General features: G+C 39.0%; 1 protein-coding gene and 1 non-coding gene across 2 annotated transcripts in view; one reads left to right on the top strand and one right to left on the bottom strand.

Moving 5' to 3' along the window:
• Positions 1–22588, bottom strand: part of SUGCT (succinyl-CoA:glutarate-CoA transferase) — an 871200-nt gene that overhangs the window by 535639 nt on the left and 312973 nt on the right. The window lies entirely within an intron of this gene.
• On the top strand, positions 917–1023 carry LOC111821906 (U6 spliceosomal RNA). The gene has a single exon (XR_002825246.1). It is a non-coding gene; the product is annotated as a U6 spliceosomal RNA (small nuclear RNA).

The following is a 22588-nucleotide window of genomic DNA, read 5'->3' as shown; positions in this document are numbered from 1 at the left end:
ATTCAGCAAATATTTATTAACTTACTATGCGTCAGGCTTTGAGATAGACAATGGGTAGAAAATGACAAGCAAAATGGCTATTGTCCTTCTCCACATGAGGCTTCTATTCTAATAAAGTAGGCAGACATTAATCAAGCAATCACACAATTATAAACAGTGACAAATACTGGGAAGGAAAAGTACAGCTCAATAAAATCTTACAATAGATGAACTTAATCTCATCTTGGTTGGAGGGCCATGAAGCCCAGAAAGCTTCCTTAGAAAAGTGATTTCTAAGCTAAGATCTAAGAACTCAAAAGTAGCAATTAGGTAGAGAGTTGAGGTAGAAGACCATTGCCAGCAGAGGGAATTGTACATGCAAAGGACCTTAGGTGGGAAGGAGCAATGGTCGTTGAGAAAACAAGAGGAAGAGCAGCACAGTTGATGCTGAAGAGATAAGCTGGTGTCAGATCATTCTAGAAAGAGCCAGATGAAGTCAAAGGTCATATAAAATACATAATTTATCATAAAACTAACAGGAAGTCACTAAAAGAATGACTTGAATAACCAGGTTTGTATTTGTAAAAGATTCTTCTAGCTGCAATGTGGAGGACAGATTAGAGGATAAGATTAGAAACGGAGAGGCCAGTTAAGATGATCATGGCAAGAAACAATGATGCATTAGATTAGGGTTCTAACATTGGAGATGAAAACAAAAAGACTCAAGAAATATTTAGGTGGTAAAATCTACTAGAGTTGGTAATGGATTGAATATGATGGTTGAGGGTTGAATGTTGAGGAAAAGGAAGGTGTTAAGGATGACACTCAGGTTTTTGAGGACCTTTTGAGATATTCCAGTGCAAATGTGAAATTAGTAGGTATTGGGAATCAGATAAAAGTCTGAACCATAGTTAATAATTTAGAAGTTATTTACTGAGTGCTCGCTTTGGAAACACATATACTAAAATAGGAACGATACAGAGAAGAGTAGCATGGCCCCTGAGCAAGGATGACACGCAAATTCGTGAAGCGTTCCATATTTTTAGGACAGCACACACTACAAGGGAAGTCAGCACAACTGGACTAAACCAAAGCTAAGAAGTTTCCTGAATACAATCAAACACTTCAAGGGACAGAGTAGCAGGGACAGGGGTCTGGGGACCATGCTTTCAGGAGACATCTAGGTCAACTGGCGTAACAAAGTTTATTAAGAAAATGTTCTGCATCCTACCTTGGTGAGTGGCATCTGGGGTCTTCAAAGTTTGCAAGCGGCCACCTAAGGTGCATAATTGGTCCCAACCACCTGGAGTAAAGGAGAATGAAGAACACCAAAGACACAAGGAAAATACTAGACCAAGACACAGAAAGGGCCACATAAACCACAGACTTCATCAGTCTGAGACCAGAAGAACTAGATGGTGCCCAGCTACCACCAATGATCACCCTGACAGGGAACACAACAGAGAGTCCCTGATAGAACAGGAGAAAGGTGGGGTGCAGAGCTCAAATTCTAGTAAGAAGACCAGACTTAACGGTCTGACTGAGACTGGAGGAACCCCAGAAAGCATGGCCCCCGGACTCTCTGTCAAACCAGAACTAAAATAATTTCTGAGGCTAACTCTTCAGACAAAGATTGGACTGGACTGTGGGCCATAAAATGATACTCGTGAAGAGTTTGCTTCTTAGCTCAAGTAGATACATGAGACTAAACGGACAGCTTCTGTCCGGAGGTAAGATGAGAAGGCAGAGAGGGTTAGGAGCTGGTTGAATGGACATGGGGAATCAGGGGTGGAAAGGAGGAGTGAGCTGTCACAGTATAGGCAGAGCAGTTAGGGTCACATAACCATGTATGTATAAATTTTTGTATAAAAGACTAACTTGAAATGTAAACTTTCACTTAAACTACAACAATAAACAACAAAAAAAAGTCATTTAGTGATAATCTATAGTTGAAGCCATCACATAGATAAAGTCATTTAGAAAGAGAGTTCAAACTGTAGAGTAGAAAGGAAGGAGAGCCAAGGGATGAGTCTTTAGAGCACTTACATTTAGGCAAAAGAGGAGAAGTCAGAGGGCAAGATGAGGACTAAAGAATGCCCACAATGTGGTCCTTCACGATCACGGCAAGTGCTGTTCTGCTGGCGTTCTGGGAACAGAATGCAGTTTAGAGAGGATCAAGGACTAAGTAGCAGTTAAGGAATCTCCCTTTGAGAAGTTTGTAAAGGGAAAGAATAAGCTGCGGGTGGGAGAAAGAAATGGGGTCAAGAGAAAGTTTTTAGTACAGCAGAAACCTAAAACCAAGAAAAAAAAAAAAAACCAAACCTGTTGCCATCAAGTCAGACTCATAGCGACCCTATAGGACAGAATAGAACTGCCTCATAGAGCTTCCAAGGAGTGCCTGGTGGATTCGAACTGCCGACCTTTTGGTTACCATAGCACTTAATCACTACACCACCAGGGTTTCCTACACCACCAGCATTTCCTAGAAATGTTTAAATAGTGATAGACAGACTCCAGTAGCCGAGGAAGAGGTTGAAAATAAAAAGGAGAGAATGGGACAGCACAGATGGAAGGGCTGACCTTAGGGAGAAGGAGGGACATCTCAGAGATTTTAACACGCAAAAACTAACACAGGAGGAGCACAGATGCAGATGCAGGTTACTGTGTGGGTTTGGTAAGCTGAAGAAGTTCCCACAGGATGCTTCTATTTTCTTATGAAATAGAGGATGGAGTATTTAACTGAGAGTAGGGTTAGGGGGAAAAGTGACTGGAGAACTGAAAAGAGTAGAGGTGTTTTAATGTATCCTTGCAGAGAGTGTGCGAGCAGAGTGAACAGATAAACACAATTGGATTACTGAAGTGTTAAGAGCCAGTTGAGTGATTTCCTCCATCATCTTTCAGTTACCCACACATAGAATAAATGGATATTTGCATGCAATAGGTTTAAGTTTTTGCCAGATGAATGTGGCAAGAAGATGCAGGGATAGGAAAGTTAGACAACTAGCCAGAATGTGGCTGATTTTGATTCCATGGACTTTCTGGATAGGGAAGAGGATGGTGAAGATAGGCAGAGGAGGTTATGGATAGGACACAGAGATAGGTATAAATGGATAAGACATCCTAATGAAGTCAAATAACAATCACAAAGTTGAACAAGCAAGGTGGAAGAAAAGGAGATTATAGTCACAGTGAAAAATCTTTGATTCAGTGATTATAGAAGTGAAGCCATTTCAGGTTATGGCTACACAGCCACAGTATGAAATGCCTAGAAGAGTTGCTGATACCGGGAAGGGACTCAATATCATTATTATTAAACCATTACTAATATATTGAGTTCCACATAAATGGAACTCCCCAGTGCCTTCTAAGCTCTTACATTCTGAATCCCAAGCCTTCATCCACTCCTCATTCCCTCCTAGCTCCCACGCCATATGCACAACCCACTAGCAGCCCTGTGCATTTCAGAGAAAACTGCAAATATTCATGGCTGGGATTTTCTCTTGTAAGGAATTCAAGCCTCAGGGGGGAAAGAAACAATTGTTTCTACATACAGTGATAAAAAGAGAGCATTGAGAGCTAGTGTCTATATTAAACCTATAGAGGAAACCTCCGAGGAAACAAAGCCTTTCCTCATAGAAAACCAGATTTTATTGTCCCTGAGGAAAGACTTGCTTCTCATTGTGAGTTACGATTATTCAAGGGTGACAAATTTCACTGGTAGGGAGACCAAACAGATATTACACGACTTTCTTCATACACCAGTCCTGGAGAGATAGTTGTTTTTCATACTGAAAGAGTATTGACAGGTCAAGATATTAGATGACCCAATGAAAATGAAGAACTTCTTGAGTAAATTGGAAGACATGAAAAACAAGAGGATAGGGGGTTCAGAGTTCAGGTCCTCTAACCGAGGTAGTTTCAGATATAAAATGTGACCACACCTGAGAGATTGAGCAGTGGGATGTAAGATACAGGAGTAGAAAATATTGAGCAGATGCGATGGCAGAGAATTAAAAGGATCAGTTTGAAATTTCCATTGCTCTTGGAATTTTCTAGTGCTTCGCAGAGTCTCTGATTTCTGAGCTTTCAGGCGTGCTAGCCTGATATGATCATGTCCTAGTTATTGAACTGACTATAAATGAAAACCAAAAGGACTTCTAGAAGTCCCACACCAACTCGATATATCAGCTAATTAAATGGAAAAAGGAGATAAGTAAAATTGGAACTCCCTGAGTCACTTTCTTAAGCTATCACATCAATGGATATAGTATTTTCTCTTGTCTAAATAAAGTACATGCAATTGGTAGTGTGTCTATTTCAAAAACAAAAGCAAGAACTTCAAGCCTTCCTGGGGCTACTTAATTTTTAACAAGATTTTCTTCCACAAAAGGTAACCATTGCTAAACGACTTCATCATCCACTGGGAAAAGACATTCCATGAAGTTTAACTCACTGCCATGAGAATGTTTTCTGGAATGTCAAGCAGTTACTGACTTCTGGGTCTTTGCTAGTACATTGTGACAAATATAGAGCACTATTTCCTACCACTAACAGTTCAGTTCACTTTATGGCTGAAGCTGGGCTGAACCAGATGGCTATGAGGCACAGAGTGCTTACAGCTCAAGAACAATGTTATCTATGGGATGAACCAAACCAAACCCACTGCCATCTAATTGATTCTGACTCACTGCAACCCCATAGGGTTTCCAAGGCTGTAAATCTCTACGGAAGCAGATTGCCATATCTTTCTCCCAGGGAGCCACTGGTGGTTTCAAACCGCCAACCTTTCAGTTAGCAGTTAATAGCTTTAACTACTACGCTACCAGGGCTCCTTCTATGGGATGGAACTATGCAACGAATGGTAAATGAGCCTAGGAATCTCCAATTTCACCTACTATTTGGCTTTGTCCGTACATTGTTCACAGGTAATAAACTGTTTTGAGAATTTTTTTCTAAATTCAAGGCCTTGTCTTGAATTACATAATTCTAGAGTAGCCTTCAAAGCAATATTATAGACTGATTTCCTGCTACCATAGATTCAGTCTAGGATTTGCCAATTCCATAGGAAATTTGAATGTTCAAAGATATTTTTGAGGTTCTCCAAACGAATTAAATTTCACTTCAGATCAAACATATCCATGACGTTAGATCACTCAGTTTCTGATACTGGGTGTGGAGGCCATTGCAAGGAGGGAAAGGTAAAACTGCCTTAAATTTTTTATATTCTTCACAAATTGTCAATATATATTATTTTTCTTATAAAGGAAGTCCCTTCTGAAGAAAGCATGCTGTTATTCAAGAATGCAGTCATCACGTACCGTGGACACACATGGAATTATTCTTCCTAGAAAGCATGAGCCAGAAGCTGTTTTTGATGGTCCAGGATGGATTATATTAGAAAGATTCTTAAGTCAGATTATTGGGAGTAGCCTGCCAAAAGCACCTGGTAGTTAATGGCAGGTAACCAAAAAATGATGGGCAAGAGTCCCCACTGATTTTTCAGGAACACTCCAAGGTAGGAACTCCTTGACTGTGTTAAGTGTTTTTTAAGTGTTCTTTATTTTGTCTCAAACATGTTGAAACAAACACAGTTCCATACCAGTTATGAGCCATACATGACAACATCTGACAATTTCTGACAATGAGCCTCCATATACCTCAGACTAATTAAAAGCATTCATTCACCAGAATTTTATTCAAGTTGTCACCACTATATTTCACTACCTTCAACCAAAGAACCAGGCTAGAAAAAGATGCTAACTATACCATATAACTATGGTATATATAGTTATATAACTAACTATAAAGATACTATGTAGTAAGACTATTCTAAAGTGGATTACAGAATTCATTTACCAATTGGGTTGTCCAGACTTATCTTAATTCCATCATATCTCAAGATTTATCAATGAGAAAACATAGGTCATACACAGTAAGACAGGGAGTAGGGCAAGGTCCTTACATTAGACCTGCTCAAAACAAAACCTATTGTTATTGAGTCGATTCCGAGTCATAGCGACCCTATAGACCTGCCCATGAGGCCCAAATAGGCACTGGTCAGGCCCAGCTGACAAAAGAGTTTCAGCCCAGAGTATGAAAAGTCTGAATAAACATGGTTCAGGAAAGCAGTCGGCAAGATAAAGTATGGGGGATAGGGAGGAGATAGGGTGAGGAAAGTATCCCAGTATTTTGGCATAATAAATCTTTAAAGTTCTAGAGCAGGCAGGTGGCCCCTAAGATGCATAGCCAAAAACTGCAGGCTGCCAACTATAGGGATGAGGCTCAGAGACCGGGCTCCAAATTTCCACATAAACAATTATGAAAGCAAGGCAAAGAGTGGAGGGATAGGAACCAGGCAGTTAACTTGATGAGAAACTCAGAGAATGCAGGCAAAAACAGAAGCCCAAGCCCTTGAACAAAGGCTATGAAGCAAAAGAGGGAACTGTGGTGAGTGTAGGAGTTTGGATAACAGGTAAGAGCAACTTAGAGCCCAACATGCTAGTCTCCTGTAATTATACCCAGCATTCAGGACTATATCTGTCATATAATAGAAGCTTAACAACAATTGTTTTTAAATCAATGCCAGTGTATGAATGCTGAAGCACAGCAACCTAGACAATTCAAGAAACATTAGACACCATGCAAAATGCTTGGTGGCCAAACTGGGAAGCATGAGATAGATGAGGACGGGAAGTGCCACGGACCCGAATATGAGGACTCACCAAGAATGGCAAACACACTAAGGATTATTTCCTACAATAAACTCACCTCCTCAGAGATAAGCACCCAAGTTTAAGGATAAAGATAAGTTCAAGGGGAGATGGGGATAATGATAGCATTAGGAGGAGTTCCAGGTGTGTACTGTAGTTGGAAAAATGAGGGTTTCAATCCTCTTGATTTGGTATTTGTCACTCTTCTTACTATGGACAAAGTTTAGCCCATTCCCAAAACAGGGCAGCCCTCCCATTTTCAGAGGCCATTTAGTTATCCTAAAGACCCCTTCCTTTATCTCCCTAATATTCATAGCCAAAGGTCTCGTAACTTGTCATGGTGTTTGGAGTCAAAGGAATTTGTTGTCCTATTGGATGGTAAGAAGTCTCCTAGTATTTTGCCATATGGCAGGACCATCAATGATCCGTTGACGCTGTCTCCACAACCAACCACCAATTCCATCACTGTCTTGATCTAGTAAACACGGGGAACAGCACGATTTAACGCTGGTGCTCTGTCTTGAAGCATATAGTAACACCCTTGGTATCCTTTCCAACACACACTCCAGATAGCTACAACTAAGTAATTGGACGTGTGCAATGGATTAATTACTTTTGTGTGTGGCCTTTCTAGTCATGGTCTTGTAACTCCCACCCAGGTGATTGTGTGATAGGGTATTTGTGGCCTACCAAATGGATTGGTCAGTTTTACCTTAAAAGAGAGCCAATTTCAGAGCAGGGAGGAGGAACCCACCACCACCAAGGAAGGCAAGACCTCCAGGACAGACCCAGTATCAGAGACCTGTCAGCAGGAGATGGTGTGGTACGTGCCTTTGGGCAGAGTCTAAGGGCCAGGGAGAGGCGTGCCTGCAAGCACAGCTGGGGAGATGCTATTCTGATGGAATAACTGTATCCTGAGTGCTCTTGAGCCTGAGTTGTAACTGTTACTTCCCTAATAAACCCCATAATTGTGAGTATGGTCTGTGAGTTCAGTATGGCCATTGCAGTGAATTACTGAATCTAGTAGAGAGTGCTGTGAGAGGGACAGTTGGTGTCAGAATTAATAAAGATGGCAGAGAGAGGAGGCATGTCTGTCTGACCTCTGCCTCATGGGAATCAGCCTTGGACTGTTGATCTTGATTCTCCTTTCCCCTTGTGAATGAAGAGGAGGACACACACTGCCCTCAAGCCATTTTTACAACATGACACTGGAAGCAAAACTTATTTGCCATCCAAGATATAAAATGGTATTATGTTTCAAATTGTATCTGCCAAAAATATGCGTTGAAATACTGGACCTGTGGATGTGATCCTGTTTGGAAACAGGGTTTTTCTTTTGTTATGTTAATGAGGCCATACCAGAATGGTGGGTTCTAAATCTAATCATTTCTGAGTGCTAAAAACATCAGAATAGACACAGAGACACACAGTAGAGGACAGATGGTATGTAGGAATCTATAAGCCATTGAACAGCAAGGAACCAAGGAACACCGGGGATTACCAACAAGGAAGGAATCAACATGGCAAGGCCCTGATTTTAGCCTACAGAACTGTGAGAAAATAAATGTCTGTTTTTTAAAGTCACCCACTTGTGGTATTTGTGCTACAGCAACACTGGGTTACTAAGACAAATGGCTTCCTGTAAAGGGGCTTGGAACTTAAAGAATACACATTCTCAAAACACCTTTGGGCTTGGCAGACCATGGGAAGTTCTAATGGCTACTTGGCCTACTCAGTGAGGAATGAGTGCTTATGGGAGGGCCCTGCTGGCTCAGAAGAGCAGGTGAAAAGTAGTCCTCATGGGATAACCAAGTATCTAAAACAACTCAACCCCAAGGACAGAAAAAGCTTAGGGGAAGGCTCCATCTTAGAGACATGTAGACGTTTCTAACTGAAGAAAGTGATAGAAAGGTGGTAAGTTGTGAGCAGCAGCTGGACGGACCTAGATGAAATTGCCATATTCCAGGGTCTGGACCTGTTCATTGCAGGACTGAATCCTTGTCCTAGGTTATCAGGACCTGGGAGCCTAACTCAGCCATCTAGCATGCAAGTGAGATTAAGATAGATACCAGAATGATGAACTGCTATTATGTAGTGAAGAAGAACTATATTAGAAGCCAGAATACTTGAAGATCACGTTGCCATTGTTAGGTGCCGTTGAGTTAATTCCAACTCATAGCGACCCCATGTACAACAGAACAAAACACTGCCGAGTCCTGTGCCATCCTGACAGTCGTTGCTATGTTTCAGCCCATTGCTGCAACCACTGTGACAATCCACTTTATTGACAGTCTTCCTCTTTTTCGCTGACCCTCTACCTTACCAAGCATGATGGCCTTCTTCAGGGACCAGTCCCTCCTGATAACAAGTCCTAAGTACGTGAGACAAAGTCTCATCATCCTTACTCCCAAGGAGCACTCTGGCTGTACTTCTTCCAAGACAGACTTGTTCATTCTTCTGGCAGTCCATGGTATATTCAATATTATTCGCCAACACCATAATTCAAAGGCATCAATTCTTTTGCAGTGTTTCTTATTAATAGTCCAGCTTTCACATGCATATGAGGTGACTGAAAATATCATGGCTTGGGTCAGGTGCACCTTAGTCCTCAAAGTGACATCTTTGCTTTTCAACACATTAAAGAGATCTTTTGCAGCAGAATTTCCTACTGTGATACATCGTTTGATTTCTTGACTGCTGCTTCCATGGGTATTGACTGTGGATCCAAGTAAAATGAAATCATTGACAACTTCAATCTTTTCTCCATTTATCATGATGTTGCTTATTGGTTCAGTTGTGAGGATTTTTGTCTTCTTTATGTTGAGGTGCAATCCACACTGAAGGCTGTAGTCTTTGATTTTCATCAGTAAGTGCTTCAAGCCCTCTTTGCTTTCAGCAAGGAAGGTTGTGTCATCTACGTATCGCAGGTTGATAATGAATCTTCTACCAATCCTGATGTTGCCTTCTTCTTCATATAGTCCAGTTTCTCATATTATTTGCTCAGCATACAGATTGAATCCGTATGGTGAAAGGATACAACTCTGACGCACGCCTTTCCTGATTTTAAACCATAGAGTATTCCCTTGTTCTGTTCTTACGATTGCTTCTTGGTCTATGTATAGGTTCTGCCTGAACACAGTTAAATGTTCTGGAATTTCCATTCTTCACAAAGTTATCCTTAATTTGTTATGATCCACATAGTCAAAATTCCTTCGCATAGTCAATAAAACACAGGTAAACATCTTTTTGGTATTCTCTGCTTTCAGCCAATATCCATTTGACATCAGCAATGATATCCCTCTTTCCACATCCTTTTCTGAATTCCACTTGAATTTCTGGCAGTTCCCTGTTGATGTACTGCTGCAACCTTTTTTTAATTATCTTCAGCAAAATTTTACTTGTGTGTGATATTAATGTCGTTGTTAAATAATTTACACATTCTTTTGGATCACCTTTCTTTGGCAAGGGCACAAATATGGCTCTCTTGCAGTTGGTTGGCCAGGTATAGCTGTCCTCCAAATTTCTTAGCATAGATGAGTGAGCACCTCCAGCTCTGCATCTGTTTGTTGAAACATCTCAGTTGGTATTCTGTCAATTCCTGGAGCCTTGTTTCATGCCAATGCCTTCAGTGCAGCTTGGACTTCTTCCTTCAACACCATCGGTTCTTGATCATATGCTACCTCCTGAAATGGCTGAACGCTGACCAATTCTTTCTGGTACAGTGACTCTGTGTATTCCTTCCATCTTCTTTTGATGGTTCCTGCATTATTCAGTATTTTGTCTACAAAATCCTTCAAAATTGCAAATTGAGGCTTGAATTTTTTCTTCAGTTCTTTCAGCTTGAGAAACGCGGAACATGTTCTTCCCTTTTGGTTTTCTAACTCCAGGTGTTTGCAGGTTTTTATCATCCTTTGTCTTCTCGAGCTGCCCTTTGAAATCTTCTGTTCAACTCTTTCATTACATCATTTCTTCCATTCGCTTTAGCTATTCTATGTTCAAGCGCAAGTTTTAGAGTCTCTTCTGACATCCATTTTGGTCTTTTCCTTCTTTCCTGCCTTTTTAATGACCTTCTGCTTTTTTCAAGCATGATGTCCTTGGTAGCATCCTACAACTCATCTGGTCTTTGATCATTAGTGTTCAGTGCGTCAAATCTATTCTTGAGATGGTCTCCAAATTCAGGTGGGATATACTCCAGTTCGTACTTTGATTCTCATGGACTTGTTTTAATTTTCTTCAGCTTCAACTTGAACTTGCATATGAGCAACTGATGGCCTGTTCTGCAGTAGGCACATGGCCTTGTTTTGACTGATGGTATTGAGCTTCTCCATTATCTCTTTCCACAGACGTAGTTGATTTGATTCCTGTGTTTTCCAACCAATGTGGTACCTGTGTATAGTCGCCATTTAAGTTGTTGAAAAAAGGTATTTGCAATGAAGAAGTCATTGGTTTTACAAAATTCTACCATGCTATCGCCAGCGTTGTTTCTGTCACTAAGGCCACATTTTCCAACTATAGATCCTTCTTCCTTGTTTCCAACTTTTGCATTCCAATCACCAGTAATTATCAATGCATCTTAATTGCATGTTTGCATTTTCAGACTGCAGAAATTGGTAAAAATCTTCAATTTCCACTTCTTGGGCATTAGTGGTTGCTGGGTAAATTTTAATAATAGTCGTATTAACTGGTCTTCCTTGTAGGAGTATATTATCCTATCACTAACAGTGTTGTACTTCAGGATAGATCTTGAAATGTTCTTTTTGATAATGAATGCGATGTCATTCCTCTTCAATTTGTCATTCCCAGCATAGTAGACCATAAGATTGTCTGATTCAAAATGGCCAATACCAGTCCATTTCAGCTCACTCATGCCTAGGATACTGATCTTTATGTATTCCATTCTGTTTTTGACAACTTCCAATTTTTCTGAGATTCATACTTCATACATTTCATGTTCCTATTATTAATGGATGTTTACAGATGTTTCTTCTCATTTTTGAGTTGTGCCACATTGGTAAATGAAGGTCTCAAAAGCTTGACTCCATGCATGTCATTAAGGTTGACTCTATTTTGAGGAAGCAGCTCTTCCCCAGTTGTATTCTGAGTGCCTTCTAACCTGAGGGGCTCGTCTTCTAGCACTATATCGGACAATGTTCCACTGCTATTCATAAAGTTTTCACTGGCCAATTTTTTCAAAAGTAGACTGTCAGGTCCTTCTTCCTAGTCTGTCTTAGTCTGAAAGCTCTGCTAAAACCTGTCCACCATGGGTGACTCTGCTGGTATTTGAAATACTAGTGGCATAGCTTCCAGTACCACAGCAATGGACAAGCCACCACAGTATGACAAATTGACAGACATATGGAGCTTGAAGACTATTTGGTCAGTGAATTCTCTTCCTGGCAAACTAATAAGCAGAAGGCAAAATGATCAGAGAGTTGAGTGTGGTTTAATTACTTCCTGACTCAAGTCCCCAATAATCTGCACTGAGCAAGGCCTCAATCTGCCAATAAAAAAGTCAGTATACACTTCTGTCTGTTTAGAAGACATGGAGAAAACAGGCTAGACACGTTCAGAAGAGGGAGTCATGATGAATTGCAAGTGTACCTTAACCATCTCCATTCTATGACATATTCACAAGAAAAAACAAGATGAAATCTTCATATTAATCTATACATACCTATATTTCAATCATTGATTCCTCAAAGGAGTTCAATTACATGGGTACATACACCATGACTGAGGTAATGGGAGTGTTATGCAAGGTTCTTTGCATCAAAATTTAGACTGACTAGGGAGTTGTACTTTCCAAAGTAACTTAACAGCAGAGCCATTAGAAGCATTCTTCCAGAACAACCTGAGAAAACATTTTCAGTAAGTCCTTCTAGTAGGTCGAAGATGAGTAAAGCAATAATTCTTTTCTGGGCTCTATAACCACTTAAGAAAAGGGATTTGGTATTTCTATGTTTCCCAACTTAACAGTCATATTATCTACAGGGTCAAAGGTGGCAGGGAGGCTCTGTTTTATTTGACAGATTATCTGTTTGAGTCATTGTTTTATTTCAGTTCCTGGGTTTTCTGCTCTGTATATAAAGGTAAGAACTGTTTAGAAATTTTTATATATAATTACAGAATGTGCTGGAAATTATTTTATCATTGCTTGTCCCCTCAAGCACTACAGTTCTTCATCCCAACTACATTAGATATGTTTAATTTTTACTCCACCCCAAGCCCCTTGAAGCAGCAGCTCTACACAACATGTGGCCGACCATTCCTCATCCCTGGTTGACTGGAACTGTGTGGACACCACTCTCAGGGCAACCAGTAGATTCACTGGCCAAAAATAAATTACATCAGCTTGGGAATTTGAAAGGTCATGTAGAAGTGGAGCTGGATGGTCATATTAGGCCTTGTACAATCACCTAAGTAAGAAAACCTCAGAAAGGGTAAAACTAAGACAGAAGACTAGAGTACACAACAGAAACAGAAGCATGGACTAAGCACCTTCCTCATTCCCACTGGCATTCTGATTCTCATAAAGGCTAACTATACTTTGTATCGTGAAATCTCCGTAGCCTTATATGGCCTTTCCCTCACCACCCCAGCTCTGTTTATCTGAGTTAGTTTGACTACATTTCTGTTTGCTGGAACCAACACAGACTTAATCAAACTGTGCTGTATAATGGAAATTCAAGGTCACTATAGGACTGGAGTTCTCTTGCATAGTGGACATTATAGGCAGCAGTGAACATAATATACCTCATGGCTTGTTGCCTATTTGCCTAGCGCAGGGGCTGGCACATAAGAGGACCTCATATTTATCTGAAAATGGTTTTGTACTAGAGATTTAAAAGTGGTATTTCCCAAACTAATTTCATAAAACACTGTCCCATAAATTTTTAATGTCAATTAGAATATTCCCTCTCTTTTTTACAGCACCACCCCTCAAACACACACACTTTTTCTTTTCTTCACTCAAGTAAGTTTGAGAAGTGCTAGGTAAAAGTTCAATAGTTTTTGTTTGTTTTTACTATACTTTTCAAACTCTTAAATGTGCTAGTGAATTTATGAATCTCCAACAGAGATATAAAATAAGAAGAGGGAGTTTCACATATAAGTTTGATCATGTAACCCTGTTTCTGAAGCATACCAGCTACCTTCTCCCAGAAGAGTGCTCCACAGAACAATTTGAGCAGTGTCGGGTAAACTATTAGACATATACAGAAGCAAGCACCCAGATAACAGCCAGAAGAATCTATAGGGTGTGATCTTTCATCTTCTACAATGTCCATTTCACAAACATGATTTATTCAAAGTTTGAGTCAATATTATCTCCATGTTTGCAATTTCAAACAAATTCCTAAATAAAAACTTTGGTTTAAGTGCTAAAAGAAAAATGCTGTGACTTATTTTTTGCACTTTAATCCATAGATCCATATTTTCTATCCATTAAGCTCATTTTTTTAATATGATAGCTAATTATTTAGAAAGGGTAGTTTTTAAAAAATAACCATGAAATCTTGTTAATCAGGTGTTCTGATCATAAAATGACATTTGTAAGGACAAAACACTTTAAACTCTTCAGGAAATTTCTATCCACATGTTGTTAAATTAAAACTTCAGTTTTTAAGTACCTGATTATACGTATTAAATTATTTTACTTCTCAGATGATAGTCCTTTATTTTCATTTTCCTATCATGCATTCATTCTTTATCTCCTTATAATATGGCTTCCATCCCAGCACTCCACCAAGACTACTCTCAAAGACATCTTATTCACAATATTTTCCCCGAGTCCTCTCCTTTTTTGATCTCCTTGCCTCCAGTCACTACCCTCTCCTTTTTCATCCTAGGGAGAAACTACATAATCTTCCTTCCTTCCAATTCTGAATCTTCCTTCCTTCCAATTCTGATTCTTCCTTCTGTGTGGGATTTCCTGAGGTTTTCTTCTCAGTCAAGCTCTCCTTGTTCTCCACAGCCTTTAGCTTTGTGACCTCACTCAACTCGCAGAGATTTAACCATGACTTCTATAGTTCTCTCTGTAACATTGACCTACCTCCAAGCTCTGGGACTACATTCTTCAAAGTCAGTAATAAAACTGAACTCATTAACTGCCATCTAAACCAGGGCCTGAACAAGGGGGGAAATTTCATCTGAGGGCCACCCTCAGATGAAGCCAGCACACATAAAGGGCTATCCCATGAGAGAAAGTGTAAATGAGAAAAATCCACTTAACAAGAAAAAATGTGGAAAAAAAGCCTCCCATGACTAATGAATAATCCTAATCATGGCCTCTCCTTAAAGTGATTGAGGTTCAAATTTATTTGTATGGGCTGGGATACTGTACCCAAGAATTTAACAAAAAGTTGGTCTTGCTTTGTGCTGCCTTGGGGTGCCACAAAAGAAGCAAATACAAGTCTTATTCGGAATAACATGTCCTCAGCCTAGATGAAGGGGATTTACACTGATAAAGTCCAGCTGTCTATGAGCTTGGAATCCAAAATTAAGAAATATACAAGGACAACAAAATAAATAATACTAAAAAAAAGAAATATACATAGAAATAAGCTACCATGAGTAAGAGTTCGCAGAAACAATAGATAGCAAAATTAGAATCACAGGATATTCAGATAATGGTGTTTTCAGATCTAGAATATAAAATAAGCATGGCTAAAATGTTTAAATAAATGAGATACATTCAAACTCATGAAAAAAGAATAAATTATTCTCAAAAAAGGAGACCAGGTACATTTTTTAAAGAATAATATACCATTATTAAAAATAAAAATATAATTGAAATTTAAAACTCAATGTACAGATCAAAATGCATATTAGACAGTTAAAAGGAGAATTGCTGCCAGGACGATAGAGCTAAAAAAGAAAAGAAATCAACCAGAATTTAGCAGAGATAAAAAATATAAAAGTGAGATTAAGAGACAAAGAGGATAAAATCCAAAGCTGAGTTCTTGATGGAGAGAATACAGACAATTGAGGCAAATGCAATACATAAAAAGATAATGCCTGAGAAATGTCTGGAATTGATTACTGTTGTGAACCCAATAAATCTCATGCGGGATAAGTAAAAAGAAATGCACACCTAGACAAACTGTAGTAAAACTAAAGAATACCAAAGACAAAGAGAAGATGTTAAAATCAGCCAAAGAGGAAGGACAGATTACATGTAAAGAATGTCAATTAGACTTGAGTAGCAATCTCAATAGAATTTAAAGAAGCCAGGTGATAATGCTGAGAGAAAAATAAACGTCAACATAGACCTTTATACCTAACTAAAATAATTCTTAAAGAATGATCTTGAAATAAAATCATCTTCAGACTAATAAAATCTGAGAGTTTTATCACCACCAGATCCTTGCCAAAGCAATTTCTAAAGAATATACTTTAGAAAGAAGAAAATAGAACCTGAAGGACTATGATGCAAAAGCAAATGGTGAGAAAATGAAATGATAAATATATGAGTGAATATAATAAAACACTAGTGTGGAAAATAATAATAATGACTAGGGTAGCAATGGGAATGTTCTGCTAAGATCTCCCTTCAAGCGTGAACCTCATGTAGTTAACTCACAGCATCCAGGTACTGAACCTTTGCCTGGTCACATGCTCTGGTGCTCCCAGCCAATGAGTTAGTAGAGCAGGCACACTAGAGCGAGACCATTACTGCCCACCACAAAACCCTTGTAATAGGCAATCTCTGCTTTAGGGCTCCCCTTTGGCCTAGTCAAGATTTTTTTAGAGCAGCACCATAGTCAGAGGTTCTTTATCTCCCATCCAATAACTTCAGATATTATACTTTTAAATTCTGTAAGGTCTATTTAATTTGTTTTATAGATTCTAATTCTATGTTGAAATAGCCGATCTTTTCATCATCATCTTTTCCATTGTTTCCTCTATTTTTAACATTAATAATGATTATTTTTTAAGTGCTCATCTATTAACTCCAATATCTGGATCATCTCTGGGCCTGTGTTCATTGATTACATTATCTCTTCATTACCAATCACTTTCTCCAGATATTTCACATGTCTACTAGCTTTTAATTTTATATTAAACATTTTAAAAAATACACTGTAAAGATTCTGGATTATGTTAAATTCCTATAAAATCTCAGGATGTTTATGTTAAGTTTTGTCCTGGAAGGCAGCTGAATTGCCTGCAAGATCACTTTGATCTTATTAAGGCTTGGTTTTAGCCTTTGTTAGGCAATATTGGTTTTGTCCTTACTCCTAGACCTTGGTCCTTATTCTTCAGAGGGTGTCTCTCCAGGTTCTCAAAGTAATGCAAGGTTATAACAAAGCCTACTTTTTGCAGTGTGTATTACAATTTATAAAAAATTTATATATATATATATTATTTTATTTGATCAAACATATACGTCCTCTTGCTAAGTAAAATGAAGAGAACATTCAGCACATAATACAAAACATGCAAAAGTTCTCCAGATTTAATAGGCTATTCTCTCCCAGGATGTATAATCAAGCCACCATTGTAAGAACTAGAAATATCTTATGAAGGATATTTAAATATTCATTCATTCAATATATATTTATTGAGTGCCTACCAGATTCTCTTCTGGATACTATATTAGGCACTAGGAATATAAATATGACTAATATACTTTCAAGGAATCCAAGAGAAAAGCTCACAGTCTAAATAGCTAAAGCTAGATTAAAGGGAGAAATGGGACTCAATAAAAACAAAGTGCATTCTGTTTTGTTTTGTTTCAACATTTTCTTTTTATCATATTTTGGCTTTACTTTTCAATGCTTTTATCTACATTCCAAGAGGAACCTGAAAGTACCTGAAGTGAGATAAAATGAGTAAGTAAATGTGTCTTATTATTTGTGGTTTTATTTATATCAATTCTATTCATCTTTAATGCAATGGCTGGACATATATTACACCCACATAATTTAATGGCTCAAGCTGCTTCAGGCTGCACAGATTTCCCATGAAAATCAAAAGACAGAAGTATAGCTATATACTCACCAATTGCCATCAAGTTGATACCAACTCATAGCAACCCTGTAAGACAGAGTAGAATTGCACTATAGGGTTTCTGAGGCTGTAATCTTTACAGAAGCTGACTACCACATCTTTCTCCTGTGGAGAGGCTGATGGGTTTGAATCTCTGATCTTTCAGTTAGCAGCTGAGCACTTAACCACTGAACCACCAGGGCTCCTTGTATATATACAAAAAACCCCATTGCCATCGATTCGATTCCAACTCATAGCTACCCTATAGGACAGAATCGAACTACCCCACAGAGTTTCCAAGGAGAGGCTGGTGGATTCAAACTGCTGACCTTTTTTTGGTTAGCAGCCAAATGCTTAACCACTGTGCCACCAGGGCCTCTGTATATATACAAGGGGTGAAGAAAACCCATATATTTTCATGTTTCTTGGAACACATGTGAAACGTGTGGTGAGGACAAATTTGTTGCTCAGTTTTAGGTTCACATGGATTTTATATAGCCTTATTGAAACTGGGAACAGCATTTTAGAACCTAGACCTTAAATACAACTGGCAGCCAGTCATCACAGCAGTTAAAAATTCCTTTTGGGGAATTGGGAAAAAAAAAAAAAAAAACTTCATCAAATGCCATAGCTAAAAGAAGATATTTACTGGCTCTCAGTAAATTTTAAAACAGTTAATTATAATAGATATTGTTGTTCTTGTTGTTAGCTGCCGTCAAGTCAGCCCCCAATTCATGGTCACCCATGCATAATGAAATAAATCCTCATGATCGGCTGTGGATCAGGCTGTTGTGATCCATAGAGTTTTCACTGGCTGATTTTCAGGACTTTCTTCCTAGACCATCTTAGTACGGAAGCTCAGCTAAAACCTGTTCAGCATCATAGCAACACGCCTCTACAGACAGGCACGTGGTGCACTGGTCAGGAATCGAACCCGGGTCTCCAGCATGGAAGGGGAGAATATTTTACCACTGAACTACCAAAGTCTCACTAATAGATATTAATCTGGTGAAAAAGTCATCTTTATAAGAGACTACAAGAGGGAAGTCCACTGGTGATCTTTGAGTCTATTCAGGATGAGATCACCAAAATTTGTCCTAGACTCAGAACCTGTTGAGTCTGGGATATATATACAGCTCACTTACCTAGAATGCAAATTATGACATTCCTTATTATACACTCCTTGAGAACACCAAATACTCACCATGTTGGTCAGCTCATGGAACCGGCTTCTGCCTCAATTTCTCTACTCAGTATCTCTATTACCTGTTTAAACTAGAATGTAATCATAAACTGTGGGTAACTTAGCAAAGACTCTGAGAACCTAGTAATTTTCCTCAGTACTTTCTCAAGGGATAATATTAATCTCCTTGTAATGTATCTTCTGCCATGAATAGACTGACAACGTGGAATTATAATGTTAGCTGTTATTAACCTGTTGCTGTTGAGTCAATTCCAACTCATAACAACCCTATAGGACAGAGTAGAACTGCCCCATAGAGTTTCCAAGGCTGTAAATCTTCTGTTGTTGTTGTTGTTGTTAGTTGCTGTTGGGTCAATTCCAACTCATGGGGACCCCATGTGTTACAGTGTAGAACTACTCCCTAGGTTTGTCTTGCCTGCAGTCTTTGTGTGTGTGTGTGTGTGCTTTAGATGAAGCTTTACAGAGCAAATTAGTTTCTCATTAAACAATTAATACACATATCGTTTTGTGACATTGGTTGCCAACCTCACAACGTGTCAACACTCTCCCCTTCTCAACCTTGGCTTCCTCGTTACCAGCTTTCCTATCCCCTCTTGCTTTCTTGTCCTTGTCTCTGGGCTGGTGTGCCCATTTAGTCTAGTTTTGTTTTATGGGCCTGTCTGGCTGAAGGGTAAAACTCAGGCGTGACTTCGTACTGAGTTAAAAGGGTGTCCCGGGGCCATACTCTCGGAGTTTCTCCAGTCTCTGTCAGACCAGTAAGTCTGGTCTTTTTTTGTGAGTTAGAATTTTGTTCTACATTTTTCTCCTGCTCTGTCCGGGACCCTGTATTGCGATCCCTGTCAGAGAAGTTAGTGGTGGTAGCCGGGCATCATCTAGTTGTGCTGGACTCAGTCTGGTGGAGGCTGTGGTAGTTGTGATCCATTAGTCCTTTGGACTAATCTTTCCCTTGTGTCTTTGGCTTTCTTCATTTTCACTTGCTCCAGATAGGATGGGACCAGTGGAGTATTTTAGACGGCTGCTCACAAGCTTTTCTCACTAAAGTAGGATATGGAACATTTTCTTCATAAACTACGCTATGCCAATTGAGCTAGATGTACCCAAAGACCATGGTCCCCAGCCCTCAGCCCAGTAATTCGGTCCCTCAGGGAGTTTGGATGTGTCTATGCCCCATGGCTGTAAATCTGTACAGAAGCAGACTACCGCATCTTTCTCTTGTGGAGCAGCTGGTGGGTTCAAACTGCTGACCTTTCGGTTAGCAGCTGAGTACTTAACCACTGTGCCACCAGGGCTCTTTATTATTTATTAAGTGCTCACTACATGTGCCAGACGCTATGCTGACTTTATTTCATGAGTTACTTTTTTAATTATCAGTACAACTATAAGATATAGAAATTATTATGAAGTTACTATTGAGGAAACAGAGGCACTGAAGGATAAGCAACTTCCTCAGGGTCACACAGCTATTCATTAGCAGAGCCGCCCTAGAGCTGAGGTGATCCTGCTCTTCTGACTTTGAACCTACTATCCCACTGCTTGGATAACTTCCTAGTGCTTGCCTTTCTGTTTCAACCTGACATCCTTGAGTACTTGTTCCTTGAACATACATGAGATCACAACATTCTATGTAAATACTGCATGGATCTATCCCGCTAATTTCACAAGGGCCAGCTTCTACTATTACGTAAGGATCCCCAGAACCAACACACCTATTCTTCCCTTTCAGTTGTATGCTAAGGTTCACTTTGTAGGACCCAGCACCACATCCCCTGTTATAAAAGCTTCAGTTTTGTCTGGATCCAGTTGTCATTTCTCTTCCCTTAATATTCTGGGCTTGGAGACGGGAAGCCAGGATTCTGCCACTAACTTACCGTATGGCTCTAGGCAAATCACTTAAACCTGTCAGATCACAGTTTCCTCGTCTATAAATTTAGGGTATGGGACTGGTCCCTTCCAGCTATAAAATTCTGTGTTGTTAAGATCAAATGTGAAATTCTGATAGGAGAATGGTTGTAAAACAATGAAAAAGAAACAAAATGGTCTGGTCTAGAAGATCTTGTTTATTTTATTATGTGTTTGGGGCTATTTTAAACATGTTTACATGCACTTAGAGACATTTAAAACGAGGACATTTTATAAGGTAAGAAACAAGAAAGCCCTCACATACATGATATTTAAAATGTGGTTCCATAGTTCACAACACCCTCATCATGTATAAATAGAACATAGCATTTACAGCCACTTACTCTAATGTATTTCATTTGGCTAAGACGTAATGTTCAACTACATAAATTTCAGAGAACACTGACCTTTGTTCTTTATGTTGTTGAGTAAAGTATGCTATTTTGTAAAGACATAGTGTCCTCAGGCACTCAATCTAACTATTGCTGTGGTTTTTCTAAACAATTATAATGGCTCCCATTCATTGAGTACCTACTATGGGTCCTACTCTGTGCTTGGCAATTTACATACATAATCTCATTCTTCCAACAGGCCTTCAAAGTATGTATTATTATCTCATTTTACTCATAAGAAAATCAGGCCTCAGAGAGTACTGTAGCTTAGCTGACAAACCATTAAGTGAGAAATCTGGATGAGAACCCAGTCTGTCAAATTCTGCTATGCCATTCTGCCTCAAAGCACCTTAGAATAAATCTACTCACTATTGAAATAATAACAGTAGTAAAATGTATGGAATGCACTAACCCTTTTAAGCCTTCCAAGAACCTTATCAGATAGGCACAATTATTGTCTCCATTTGACAGGTAAGGACACTAAGGCACAGAGAAGTTAAGTAACTTGTCCAGGGTTACAAAGTTAAAAAAGATCAATGTTTTCAAACTCCTTCCTGCAAATTACCTAAAGTCTGGCAGAAACCCTGGTCTAGAGAAAAAGTACTCATTTCTTCTCAAGTTTCACAAATGGGTATCTGGGATAATTTGATTGACTAGGCAATGATTATAAAGTTTCAAATAAATCATGAAATTTTTCCACCTCTACTCTTTTCCACATACCTACATGTTTTTCAGGTATGTACGAAAAGCAATTAACTCCCAGGATTACACATATTCCAACATTCCTGTTACCATCTCAATTGCTTCCGCTTCCCGCACCCTATTGCTGTTCTTGGTGAAAGCTACACAGGCAAGTCCCACCCCCGCCTCAATCAGTGAGGCCAAGGATAATAATGAAAAAAAAAAAATTCTAAAATGTTTATCTCAAATTCCACTGTTTCTATAATTTATACACTATCCCAACAGGGCAGAGCATGCTTTAAAATTTTAATGTCAAAAATGATTTATGAGGGCAAGTGTGAAAGACTGACCACTTTGAGACCCTGAAACTTTTTTTCTGATTGAAAGTTCAGTATAAGTAGTCTGTAACCAGCTCAAAGAGAAACACAGAACAAATATTTTGTCAAAGAAATACGAAAAAGTTGAAAATAGGAGCAGAAATAAAATACGGCCAGTTGTAAAACATGTTTTAAATATCATAAAGTTTATGATAAACCTTCATTCCAATAAACCCCTTGATGCTGTAAACATACACTGTGTTGGAGTGTTTAAAAATATATACACAGAATCAAATTCTCCATTGCAACCTTAATTTTCCATTACCTTTTCAATAGTATCCTATGAAAACATACACATATAGAAGATGGATACTTTATGATAGCAACACATTGGAGCCAGTGTAATGAGGGTTATGT

Source organism: Trichechus manatus, unplaced genomic scaffold, assembly GCF_000243295.1.
Source record: "Trichechus manatus latirostris isolate Lorelei unplaced genomic scaffold, TriManLat1.0 scaffold00114, whole genome shotgun sequence".
Taxonomy (NCBI): domain Eukaryota; kingdom Metazoa; phylum Chordata; class Mammalia; order Sirenia; family Trichechidae; genus Trichechus; species Trichechus manatus.
This window is presented reverse-complemented; position numbering and strand designations above follow the sequence as displayed.